At 42.4% G+C, this 14483-nt stretch overlaps 1 pseudogene; it reads right to left on the bottom strand.

Moving 5' to 3' along the window:
• Positions 1-264: 264 nt before the first annotated feature.
• LOC145068505 (tetrahydroberberine oxidase pseudogene) lies at positions 265-1998 on the bottom strand (annotated as a pseudogene).
• Positions 1999-14483: the final 12485 nt, after the last annotated feature.

Raw genomic sequence — 14483 nt, 5'->3', positions numbered from 1 at the left:
GTACTTATACAATAAGTTTTTATCAACCATACGAGTTCCAACACAGGATAGTTTCCATCATCCAACTTAAACCCAAGCCAAAATTAGAAATTATCGAAGACGTCTTAAGAATTAATTATATCAAATTTATTCATCAACACAAAGTATAACCAAGAAATATAATAACCAAACAATGCATCGATTAGAATAAATCATAACCAATTCATATAAAAATTACAATCATTTAACAATTAATTTTAGATATTCTTTTAAAACAGAGCGATATTATGAGTACGTTAGACTTATTGGTAGTTTATTAAAAAAAACAAAAGAAGTAAGACCCTAATTTTGAGCCTTTCTCAAGAAAAAGGTGCCGCGTGTAGAGAGAGAGAGGTGTTAGAAAACAGGGATACTTTGTGGACGTCGGAAGAAATTATCCGGATCAACTTTGGCCTTGATTCGAATCAACTTCTGAAAATTGTCCCTTTTCCAGTACCTCTCACCCCAAAGACTGGCTTCTTCATAATTAGAACTTCCAACACCCAAATCTAGATCATTGTAGTTGGAATATGCTTCTCTTGGGTTCTTTGAGACATAAGGCGTCAGTAACTCGTCCAAGCTTCGAAGCCACATTATTCTCTTGAGCGATGTAGGGGTCGTGTCTGAAGTTTGACCGTTAAAATTAACAGTCTTGAGAATCTGTAACAACACCCCAGCTCTATGAGGATATGGAATTGCTGACTCTGAGTAATCAGCCATCCTTCCGCCAAAAGGATTGATCATGAGAAGTGCCGATCCGTCGTTTTGCATGAGCTTTCTCCATATCTTTCTTAGACCGCGTATGGGAATTGGTGTCCGGACATAGTCTGATTTGCTTTTATTGTTCAGCTTGGCTATAGCAGACCGGTTCGTGAGGATCTCAATTGGGGTGGAGCTTGGCAGGCCCCAAAACACAACGGTCGATTGGATGCTTCTAATTTCTTCACAAATCTCTCGTCTAACACCGAGCTCAGGAAATTTTTCGTCCAGCAACGGAAGCAATGTGTCCCTTGTGCCCTGATAAATTCCTTCGAACATAATCCGTATGGTTTTCTTGGTGGTGTTGCCAATATATTCGGCAAACACCTGAGTTCTTATGTGTAGATTTCTATCAATAGTTGGCGCAACGTATTGATATTTATGGAAAATTTTGGTTGCCCCTTCTTCCAAAGTTTTATTCAGTATGAATACAGTTACTTTTTCTGGAACCGGAACCAACCTGAGCTTCCATGCGAGAACGATTCCAAAACTGGAAGCACCACCTCCTCGTATTGCCCAAAACAAATCCTTACCCATGGACTTCCTGTCAAGAATATTTCCATTGACATCCATAAAGCGAACGTCCACAACATTATCAGCAGCAGTACCATATTTCCTCAGTAGGTTTCCGTAGCCACCACCGCCCATGTACCCGCCAACACCCACCGTGGGGCAAACACCTGCCGGGAAATACAAGGTGTCGGTCTTCTGAGAAATACTGTAATAGAGTTCACCAAGCACAGCACCTGGCTGGACCCATGCGCTCCTGTTAGCTACGTCCACGTCTATAGACCTCATGTTGGTGAAATCAAGCATAACAAAGGGAACATCAGCAGTGTATGATAGGCCTTCATAGTCATGGCCCCCACTCCTGATCCTCATCTCGTACCCATGTTTCTTTGCGCAGAATAGAGCCTTTTGGACAAGTGTTTCATCCACAGGTGTCACGATGATTGATGGTTTAGGAGTCGAGGGTTTAAGGAACCTAGTGTTTTGCACTGCGACTTGCCAAATGGGAATGAAAGAAGCATTGACAGGTGTGATAATGAGCTGCTGAGAGAAGGAGGTGACATTGTTGGATTTGGGCTGTATGCAACTTATGAAATTTTCCGTACCTGGTGTAACATCAACAAGGGAAGATAAGTTTGCCCATGAGTTAGAAAAGGAAAGACAAAGAACCAGAAGGAAGACACAGGAGCGTATTTGAGAGTACTTCTTCATCTTAATTTGATTGGTTTGAATATCGATGCCAGTGTCTTATTTATAAACACTATATATAGGGCATACAGTTGACTTCAAAAACGGGATATAAAAATGGTGAATTCAAATGGGGTTAGAAAAAACCTAGAAGCAGCTTGCTGATTAGAATTTATCAAAAGGTTTTAAATGGAAATTGATTATGATCGTAAGTGGCGTCTTCAAACTAATTAAAAGCTAAATAAATTATCCTTAATTTTACATTATACTATATGTTGTGTGTGTCTGTGTGTCTGTGTGTTTAAACTAAATTCACATAACGATTCACAAAACAAAATTCTTTAGTCAATGCTGACCTAAACACATTGAGTTGAAATGGTAAATTGCGACCTCACATTCTGATTCCTAATGGAATAGTCAATTCCGCTCTCTATATATCTATGATGATACACTTGATTAGTTAACGTAGATTCCATTTCATGTTTTCAACAAGAAAATTGCGGTCTGGATAGTAAAGTTTTTTAGGTATTAATCTCGTCAAATATACTCATTTAATTTTCAAAAGTGTTTAAGATATGTGCTTCCTGTTAACGACGACCATTCATAAGTAATTACAAGTTCGAAAATTTCAATAATACCCTTTGAATCAAAAGTCAACGGAGGAAATAATGAAAACACTAATTACAAAATATACGATAATTTGGTGACTCAGATCTATATATGGCATTTTCTTATTAATTTATAAAGAATAGAGAGGATGATGACTTCATATCGGGTTATAATTAATATTTAATGAGAACTCAAATGGAGTTAGAAAAACCGACCCTAGAAGGACCTTGGTGATTTGAATTCTAAAAAGGTTTTAATTAAATGAAATTCATTAATAAGATCATAAGTGGCGTACGTGTTAAAAGCAAATTATGTTATCCTAAACTTAAGTTATATATGTATGTATGCATGCATTTATGTATGTATGTATGTATGTGTTTGTAAAGCTAAATTGAAATAACTCAATAAGCATCCACAAAAACAGCATTCTTTAGTCAACATCCTTAATTGCTGATCTAAGCATATTGAGCTGAAATAGTAAAATATGACCTGGCAATCTGTTTTCTAATGGAATAGTCAAATAGAATCTAAGATGCAGTTGATTTCGTTATAATATATCGATTCCGCGATTCAAAAAGAAAACTGCCGCATAGATAATATGAAATTGTTTTCAGGTAATGTACGTTGTTTAACTTTTTGTTGAATGTTCAGGAATACGTAATTCAGATATGTGCTTCTTGTTAAGGACGAGCTATTACTTTTATAATTACAAGTTCTGAAGATGTCAATAATACCATCTGAGTCAAAAGTCAACGAAGGAATAAAAGTCAAGGAAAGATATGTGCTTCCAGTTTTTTTTTCTCATATAGTTTGAACCACGGCATGCATGCAGACTGTTGAGGTTGATTAAAGCTATGATATTTAATATTAGGCTAATGATATGGAGGACTTTAATTCGAAGACTTGGCAAAAGTTTTGTTAGAAGAAATGAAAAAGTTAGAATGGACGTCATTGATTAGAAAATTGTTTTCACGGTATGGTGTCTTATTCTTATAATATTCACTGGCAAATTCCATATTTAATTTTCAATTATTTTATTTTGTCTAAGTGTCCGTTTTAGGCTAGTTTATGTTTCGTTTTGATGGTGCATCAACCCACAATTCATGCCTAGACAAGTATGATACGGTGGCAAATTGTTTATAAGCCTTTGCATTTAAAGGTTTCGAGAACCGATTTAAAGACACCAAACTGATCAAAAGCATAGACGAACATATAAACAACTAAATTTTGTTTGGGCGGGCGGGAAGTTGAACCTTGAAAAACAAGATATTATTATTAATCGTAAGATGGTCATATTTGGGCGATCCTCCATATAAGTCGGTGAATGTTAATGCCTCTACACCTATTTGACACCAGATCGATTGTAACGACCCAAAAATCATGACTAAAAATTTCTTTTAAACATTACTAAAAATAGATTTATAACAACGTATCATAAGTCAAACATAACTTTTGAGTATTAAATTCAAAACATAATGTCATTATCAGAGTCAAACATTCCCAGGCTAACTGACTATGGTATGTGCTCTGCAATCTTCCCGAGCTCCTCTTTTGAAAACCGAGTACCTGAAACCAAAACTGAAAACCGTAAGCACGAAGCTTAGTGAGCTCCCCCAATCTACCACATACCACACAAAAACATATAAAGCACATATTGGGCCTTGCCCACTGCATCAGACCGAAGTCCGGACTAACTGGGGCCTTGCCCCCTGCATCGGACCGAAGTCCGGAAACTGACTGGGACCTTGTCCCCTGCATCGGACCGAAGTCCGGACTAACTGGGACCTTGTCCCCTGCATCGGACCGAAGTCCGGGCTAACTGGGGCCTTGCCCCCTGCATCGGACCGAAGTCCGGACTAACTGGGACCTTGTCCCCTGCATCGGACCGAAGTCCGGGCTAACTGAACAGAACATAACATAAACATATCAACTAGCATGAACACACGTATACTGCATACTACTTCGGGCCGTAGCCCGGAACACATAACACATAAATCCTGTCTGAGCCACGAAGGCATCAAACATACTAACTACTATATCAGATCAACATCCGAAAACTACTGCTAGCTAAACGGGCCGGCATTGTGGCCTTAGACCCATTCCTACTGGAAGGATACTCACCTGAACTGCTGAGCCCTGCTGATAAACCTCTGGCTGCTACTCGACAATCCCCTGAACCGCTGCCCCTCTAGCTCTCCGAGCTATCAATATACATATAACACTTAATCTGACAGTCAACTAAGTCAACTCTGGTTAAAGTCAACCTTCCAGGTCAACCTTACTCGCCGAGTCTTCCTAAAGACTCGCCGAGTTCATAAGCTCAGGGTCTTTCTTATTCGCGACCCGACTCGCCGAGTCAGTCCATGACTCGCTGAGTCCAACTAGTTCCAAGTCCTGACCTGTCCAACTCGCTGAGTCACCACCCGACTCACTGATTCGAGTCTCAACTCAAAGGGTTTAGGGTTTCGCGATCTGACTCGCCGAGCCCAAGAACAGACTCGCCGAGTCCTAGACAATCTTCAACCAACTCGTCGAGTTGTTCATCCAACTCGCCGAGTCCATGCCTAACTTCATCCGACTCGACGAGCTGTTCATCCTACTCGTCGAGTTCCTCCTCATCTTCAAGCTACTCGCCGAGTCCACTCGAAGGACTCGTCGAGTCTATCCAGTCCTCAATCCATGCAGTGGCTTTTCGAGCCAAACAGAGCTTCCAACTCATAGATCTATACTTCTAGGGCCTATTCCCCACGTAAAGTGGCAAACTTTACGTGTAGATTGAGAGATCTATGCTCAAAACACACTAAACTAGGGTTTATGGCAAACATGCCTCTTCAACATACCAAGGGCTGATACTTTAGGGGATTCAAGACCAAAACCAACATGGATCTGAGGTAGCAACCTCAGATCTGAACCTCCAACTCGAATTGGTTACATATCATACCAATAATGACCAAAACTCACACATAAGAATAGATCTAGATGCAAAGGGAGTCCAAGCAACAGCTTATTACCTCCAATTGGTCTGAAATGACTCCTCAATCCCAGATCTACAGTCCCTTCTTGCACCTCCAAGGTCTTTCTTCCTCCTCCAAGCTTTAGTGCACTCTTCAAGGCAAGATCTAGCTCAAAAACGGATATGGCGGCTAGGGTTTGGTGTTCTGAGGTAGAAAGGCAGTAAAGGAACCCTAGGAAAGAGAATGAGACGCTTAAATAGGCTCCAAGTCCCGGATTTAGGGTTTTCCTCGATCAGACCCAACTCGTCGAGTCTCCTTGGCCGACTCGCCGAGTCGGTCGCTTTCACCACAACCCGGATCCCGCTCGGACTCGCCGAGTCCCTCCATGGACTCGCCGAGTCTCCCCTAAACTTGAGGTTTTCTTTCTTTTCTTGGCTTTCCAAACTTTGGGGTGTTACAACTCTCCCCCACTTAAACTAAACTTCGTCCTCGAAGTTTGCTATGATCAACTGCCTGCGAACTGCCTCCAACTCTCTATCTGGAAAATCTAACACCCTTTTGTCCCACACTCCAGCCACTCACCATGCCGATCATTACCGATGGAACATACTGGATCCTTCTCTTTTCCATAATTTCCTCAACGTTACATCCTCCGACTGAAAATCCTGCTGCCTCCCATCCGCCTACCGGATGCACTGAGACTATTCTGGTCTAACCAATCTCCCGATATCTGAGTTACCGGACTCCCACCGGTCACTACACTCCATCGCAAACTCCTAGTCTCTTCCAGCGACTCCTGAAGATACTTCGACTATCTATAACTGTTCTATCCATTCTGCCGCTCATACAGAAACGATGCTGCTGGAACCAGCTTGCTTTTATCCCACCTGATTACTCATCTCCTACTAACTCGAGCCTTCCCTCCTGAATGAAAAGCTACCTGCCTAGCTATCCTTACAGATCACTTATACTCGGCAAAAGGCTCAACTGATCCTGCTGAGAGGTACTTGCCATTTCCAAATCAACCAACTATACCGTCAGCACTTGCATTCCAACACAAATACACTACTGACCCAAAACCCTGAACCTTCCAAACACTGAACTGCCTGCAATAATGAACATGCCTGAAACACTAAACTGCTTGAAACGCTGAGCTGCCTGAAACACTGAACTGGCTGAAACACTGAGCTGCCTGAAACATTGAACTCCAACCCAACTGTGGAGTCAAGGGACTCCTCACTTAGTCGCTTCTACGACTTCTGAACAAAATCTTTCTCTGGAGCTAGTTTTCACTAGTTATCATGTCACTGCGGCTCTAACAATCTTCCGATCCAACCGATCGGGTCCATACGTCACATCCTGACATCATCAATTCCACGACTAACATCATGATGGCTCCCAGACTGACGGTAACCCTTAACATACCCGAACCCCAACGGTCCACTACTACTCTGATCTCATAACTGATGCAACGTTCTATAGCCAAAATTGCTGACTTAGCCATCACTGAACCATTTGGGAAATCCGAAATCTAACCCGTGGATTCCCATATCCTCACTGCTGCACTAGAACTGGTGGGTACTACTACTTTTCCGCGTCCAACACGCGCTCATGCCACCTACCAATCTGATAAAGGCTGCGACTACGCTCGCGGACTTACAACTCTCTAGTACTATATGGCTACTAGTGAATGCTACGGCTACCCCCGCAGACTTACAACACCACTACTACTACTCTATCCCGAGGACATCCTGACTATCCCTAGTTCCGCTAGTGATTCCTCATCCCGATTTCTCAAACCAGCCCTCAGTCTTTGAATTCTGCATCATCCTCGACATCTTATATCCTTGATATACTTAGCGCTTCGTCGAGGAATTCTTCGGCTTGGTTCCCAAACCAACCGTCTATTAGTCCGGATACAAGAAGTTATTGTTGGGAAGTTTCCAACCTCCCAACTCCCGAATCTACGCAACCTGCATGCCGCCTCAGACACTGGCTACTAATACGAAAACATCTCTTGATACCCGTTCTCAGGATCCTCATTCCGACTCTCATGCGTCCGACAGGTGGTCCTCCATTCCTGGATTCCCAACCAGCTTCTAACCATCTCGATTACATGAACTAGCTGCTGGGAAAAGTTCTCGAACTCCCAATTCTGAACTTCTCAATCCATCCATCACTGTGCTACTACCATTTTTTCTCGGAGGCTGCGCACTCATTCTGGGTCTACGTGTCTCTTATCCATGAATACTCGGAGGGTTCTCCCCCACTTCGATCCTGCTTACCCCTTGCTGCTTCACACTCAAAAGAGATCCTGATCTTCACTACCATTCCGGAACATCTACTAGGGAACCCAAGCCTGCCAGGTAGGAATTTAACCAATCCATCCCAATCACTAACCACTCCGAACTAGTGAAACGAACCAAATCTCTCTCAACCATGCTACAGTTACTGCATCCTCCGAAACCTTCTCCATAAGAGCACATCCCCTAACTACCAACCAATTATCCGAGGTATGCAAATGGCATATAACATAATCACAAGCAAGCCACACTATAACACAACACTTATACCACAATTTGATGCAGAACCATAACAATATAATCATGACATAAGCTGACAGAAAAACAAAAGTTACGTACCTTCATTACTCAGTGCTGCTCGAATCCCTGCTGAAATCTACCGGAAAACTCGGCTCTGAGCCGTAGGCACCCTTGCCCGGCCTCGACAACTGCTGGCGGTACTCGAAGTCCCAAGGGCAGGAGCTGACACCTGCCCTGCTGGATACAAACTCGGACAGTGGGCCTTCTTGTGGCCCCTCTGACTGCAATGGAAACATAACGGATCAAGCCCCTGGGCGATGGTAACAACACGGTCTCTGCTAAAATGACCAATCTGGCCGCACTTGAAACACCCAGCATCGCCACCACTTCTACGCCTACACACACCCATGTGCGTCCTTCCGCACTTCCCACATCGACTGCGGCTCTGATAGTTCCTCGTCCTCAAATCTGGACCCTTGGGCCTCTTACCCGAACCTGTGGCTACCTGAGTCTCATCAATTTTCCTTTTCCCTTCTGACTCCCTGCCCGACTCTCGCTCCTGCGTTACCCCAACGGCAACGCCTGCTAACTGAACAACAGATGTCTGATCCTGAAGCCTCGCTATCAATCTATCAGTGATCCTCACGACCATGTCGGGCAGATCCTCGCGAATGGCTCGCGAAACTTCCTCAAATATCCAATCATGCAATGGTCTCTCTTGGAGACAGAATTCCCCACTCACCCCTGCCCCCTGATGGCAGGAACTAGAAATGGGATCTCCCTCCCTGATGGATCCCTGAACTCCATAAGATTCGGGACCTAGACGAGCCCCAATCTGTCCTGAAACTAACCCGGCCTTAAAGGCCTCAAGATGACTGTCCATGAGCTCCACAATGGCCTCTCTAACCGAACCGAAAATCACTGGAGTCTGATCAATGATGTTGCGCGTAATCTCTGCGGAAATGAAATCCCTCATCTGATCATCAAGCTGCCCGGCTCTGAAGCCCGAGCCAAACCCCTCCTCGACACCTGAACTGCTAACTGGTATCTCGCGCAACGTCACCATGCTGAGAATATAACAAAATCCTGATCAATTTACATACTACTGCTGAGGAATTTCTCGCATACTCTACTAGTTCCTTGATTTTGCCTCGGCCCCTCTTGAATCGAATACGGATCCTCTGCTTTCAGTAGTATGGGCCCCTACTACCTTCCACATCTATCCGTACTTTCCTCAAGAGTTACCTCAACTCCACCAAGTCCCCTTTACTCTTCAACTGATCTCTGCTACTCTCATCCTAGGCTTGCCCTAGGGAATCTCTGACTCTACTCAAACCAGTCCTCAGCTGCTGAAGGCCTCCTTGTTATGCCAATTAGCCACCACCTGAATACCATCACATGTAATGAGGCTCGGATAATCCTTCGAGTAAAAGTCTCGTCCCTACAACGGTTGGACTCAAACGAGAGCTGCGCAGTAGGGCCAAATCTAGCACTCTGAGATTATTCAACCCTGCTCACATGTGATGTGACGTATTCACCTAATGGCTAAATCCCACCACTCGGAGTCCCACAAAGCACAAAGCAAGCAGCATTCGGATAAAGGAGACATACTCAGGCAAAACTATTCTCATAACGAGAAACTACACTAGCATACAATGCTAAGCTCGTGCTACCAGGCATAACCTAAACAGGCTATCCTACTGCTGTCTACTCAATACTAGCATGCAATTCTCATAAAGCTGAACACATAAAGCAGGCACATAAGGCATCATCCTAGATCCTTAGTCCTATTCTAGCATGTTGTTCTACTGAAGCTGGAACTAAAACCGATACTGATAATCATAATATAACTTGTATGGGTAAATTGGGAGTACTTACTTGAGCTCGGCTGATTGCATGCACCACACCCTTTTCTCTTTTCAAAACTCTTTTTGCTTTTTCTAAAAATTGTTTTCTTTTCTCAAAATTCTTTTGTAACTACGATTTTTCTTTTGAAAACTATATACCACTTCCTTAGTTTGAGTTCAAACACACTCAGGAGTGTGCCCGAATCCCTCAAACCAAGGCTCTGATACCAACTTGTAACGACCCAAAAATCATGACTAAAAATTTCTTTTAAACATTACTAAAAATAGATTTATAACAACGTATCATAAGTCAAACATAACTTTTGAGTGTTAAATTCAAAACATAATGTCATTATCAGAGTCAAACATTCCCAGGCTAACTGACTATGGTATGTGCTCTGTAATATTCCCGAGCTCCTCTTTTGAAAACCGAGTACCTGAAACCAAAACTGAAAACCGTAAGCACGAAGCTTAGTGAGCTCCCCCAATCTACCACATACCACACAAAAACATATAAAGCACATATTGGGCCTTGCCCACTGCATCAGACCGAAGTCCGGACTAACTGGGGCCTTGCCCCCTGCATCGGACCGAAGTCCGGAAACTGACTGGGACCTTGTCCCCTGCATCGGACCGAAGTCCGGACTAACTGGGACCTTGTCCCCTGCATCGGACCGAAGTCCGGGCTAACTGGGGCCTTGCCCCCTGCATCGGACCGAAGTCCGGACTAACTGGGACCTTGTCCCCTGCATCGGACCGAAGTCCGGGCTAACTGAACAGAACATAACATAAACATATCAACTAGCATGAACACACGTATACTGCATACTACTTCGGGCCGTAGCCCGGAACACATAACACATAAATCCTGTCTGAGCCACGAAGGCATCAAACATACTAACTACTATATCAGATCAACATCCGAAAACTACTGCTAGCTAAACGGGCCGGCATTGTGGCCTTAGACCCATTCCTACTGGAAGGAGACTCACCTGAACTGCTGAGCCCTGCTGATAAACCTCTGGCTGCTACTCGACAATCCCCTGAACCGCTGCCCCTCTAGCTCTCCGAGCTATCAATATACATATAACACTTAATCTGACAGTCAACTAAGTCAACTCTGGTTAAAGTCAACCTTCCAGGTCAACCTTACTCGCTGAGTCTTCCTAAAGACTCGCCGAGTTCATAAGCTCAGGGTCTTTCTTATTCGCGACCCGACTCGCCGAGTCAGTCCATGACTCGCCGAGTCCAACTAGTTCCAAGTCCTGACCTGTCCAACTCGCTGAGTCACCACCCGACTCACTGATTCGAGTCTCAACTCAAAGGGTTTAGGGTTTCGCGATCTGACTCGCCGAGCCCAAGAACAGACTCGCCGAGTCCTAGACAATCTTCAACCAACTCGTCGAGTTGTTCATCCAACTCGCCGAGTCCATGCCTAACTTCATCCGACTCGACGAGCTGCTCATCCTACTCGTCGAGTTCCTCCTCATCTTCAAGCTACTCGCCGAGTCCACTCGAAGGACTCGCCGAGTCTATCCAGTCCTCAATCCATGCAGTGGCTTTTCGAGCCAAACAGAGCTTCCAACTCATAGATCTATACTTCTAGGGCCTATTCCCCACGTAAAGTGGCAAACTTTACGTGTAGATTAAGAGATCTATGCTCAAAACACACTAAACTAGGGTTTATGGCAAACATGCCTCTTCAACATACCAAGGGCTGATACTTTAGGGGATTCAAGACCAAAACCAACATGGATCTGAGGTAGCAACCTCAGATCTGAACCTCCAACTCGAATTGGTTACATATCATACCAATAATGACCAAAACTCAAACATAAGAATAGATCTAGATGCAAAGGGAGTCCAAGCAACAGCTTATTACCTCCAATTGGTCTGAAATGACTCCTCAATCCCAGATCTACAGTCCCTTCTTGCACCTCCAAGGTCTTTCTTCCTCCTCCAAGCTTTAGTGCACTCTTCAAGGCAAGATCTAGCTCAAAAACGGATATGGCGGCTAGGGTTTGGTGTTCTGAGGTAGAAAGGCAGTAAAGGAACCCTAGGAAAGAGAATGAGACGCTTAAATAGGCTCCAAGTCCCGGATTTAGGGTTTTCCTCGATCAGACCCAACTCGTCGAGTCTCCTTGGCCGACTCGCCGAGTCGGTCGCTTTCACCACAACCCGGATCCCGCTCGGACTCGCCGAGTCTCCCCTAAACTTGAGGTTTTCTTTCTTTTCTTGGCTTTCCAAACTTTGGGGTGTTACATCGATGTTAGGCGGGGCCCAATTAAGGGCAGAGGCCCAATCTGTGTTTATTACGTATGTTATATGGTATTTTGGGGAATTCATTAATATTTGTACTTACGGTTATCGGTTTATATTTCAGGTACTTTTGGTTCAAATTGTAAGAGTCTGGGATGATTGCAGAGCACACACCACCTCACTTCATCTTGGCTGTATGACAATGTTTTGGATTACCATTTTACTAATTTTAAAAATGATATTTTTGGGTATTATTTTTGAGACGTTACAAATTTCAATAATACCCTTTGAATCAAAAGTCAACGGAGGAAATAATGAAAACACTAATTACAAAATATACGATAATTTGGTGACTCAGATCTATATATGGCATTTTCTTATTAATTTATAAAGAATAGAGAGGATGATGACTTCATATCGGGTTATAATTAATATTTAATGAGAACTCAAATGGAGTTAGAAAAACCGACCCTAGAAGGACCTTGGTGATTTGAATTCTAAAAAGGTTTTAATTAAATGAAATTCATTAATAAGATCATAAGTGGCGTACGTGTTAAAAGCAAATTATGTTATCCTAAACTTAAGTTATATATGTATGTATGCATGCATTTATGTATGTATGTATGTATGTGTTTGTAAAGCTAAATTGAAATAACTCAATAAGCGTCCACAAAAACAGCATTCTTTAGTCAACATCCTTAATTGCTGATCTAAGCATATTGAGCTGAAATAGTAAAATATGACCTGGCAATCTGTTTTCTAATGGAATAGTCAAATAGAATCTAAGATGCAGTTGATTTCGTTATAATATATCGATTCCGCGATTCAAAAAGAAAACTGCCGCATAGATAATATGAAATTGTTTTCAGGTAATGTACGTTGTTTAACTTTTTGTTGAATGTTCAGGAATACGTAATTCAGATATGTGCTTCTTGTTAAGGACGAGCTATTACTTTTATAATTACAAGTTCTGAAGATGTCAATAATACCATCTGAGTCAAAAGTCAACGAAGGAATAAAAGTCAAGGAAAGATATGTGCTTCCAGTTTTTTTTTCTCATATAGTTTGAACCACGGCATGCATGCAGACTGTTGAGGTTGATTAAAGCTATGATATTTAATATTAGGCTAATGATATGGAGGACTTTAATTCGAAGACTTGGCAAAAGTTTTGTTAGAAGAAATGAAAAAGTTAGAATGGACGTCATTGATTAGAAAATTGTTTTCACGCTATGGTGTCTTATTCTTATAATATTCACTGGCAAATTCCATATTTAATTTTGAATTATTTTATTTTGTCTAAGTGTCCGTTTTAGGCTAGTTTATGTTTCGTTTTGATGGTGCATCAACCCACAATTCATGCCTAGACAAGTATGATACGGTGGCAAATTGTTTATAAGCCTTTGCATTTAAAGGTTTCGAGAACCGATTTAAAGACACCAAACTGATCAAAAGCATAGACGAACATATAAACAACTAAATTTTGTTTGGGCGGGCGGGAAGTTGAACCTTGAAAAACAAGATATTATTATTAATCGTAAGATGGTCATATTTGGGCGATCCTCCATATAAGTCCGTGAATGTTAATGCCTCTACACCTATTTGACACCAGATCGATGTTGGGCGGGGCCCAATTAAGGGCAGAGGCCCAATATGTGTTTATTACGTATGGTATATGGTATTTTGGGGAATTCATTAATATTTGTACTTACGGTTTTCGGTTTATATTTCAGGTACTTTTGGTTCAAATTGTAAGAGTCTGGGATGATTGCAGAGCACACACCACCTCACTTCATCTTGGCTGTATGACAATGTTTTGGATTACCATTTTACTAATTTTAAAAATGATATTTTTGGGTATTATTTTTGAGACGTTACAAATTGATATCAGAGCCTTAGTTTGAGGGATTCGGACATACTCTCGGGTGTGTCTGAACTCAAACTGAGGATTTGTTAAAAAAATTCAAAAAAAAAGGGAAATATTTTTACAGAAAAAGGTTTACTAACACAAGTAAGGGTGTGGTGGATGCAATCGACCGAGCTCAAGTAAGTTTTCCCAAAATACTCATACATGTTATCTAATATGATTTGATTTGTGAATCTGTGAATCGCATGCTAGTTAGGGCTAATGATATGCTCAGTGTTTGCATGATAGAATTCTAGGAGAGGTGCTTTTGTATGCTTATTGTATGAGCATGTAGACCAGTACTGATCAGTCAGTGATATGATGCCTTGATTAGGTTATGCTTGGTTCTGATTACTCGATGCTCGAATGTTGCTTGCTTTGTGCTTTTTAGG

This window comes from Lactuca serriola, chromosome 1 (assembly GCF_051521515.1).
Source record: "Lactuca serriola cultivar US96UC23 chromosome 1, Lser_US96UC23_V15, whole genome shotgun sequence".
In the NCBI taxonomy this organism is placed as follows: domain Eukaryota; kingdom Viridiplantae; phylum Streptophyta; class Magnoliopsida; order Asterales; family Asteraceae; genus Lactuca; species Lactuca serriola.
This window is presented reverse-complemented; position numbering and strand designations above follow the sequence as displayed.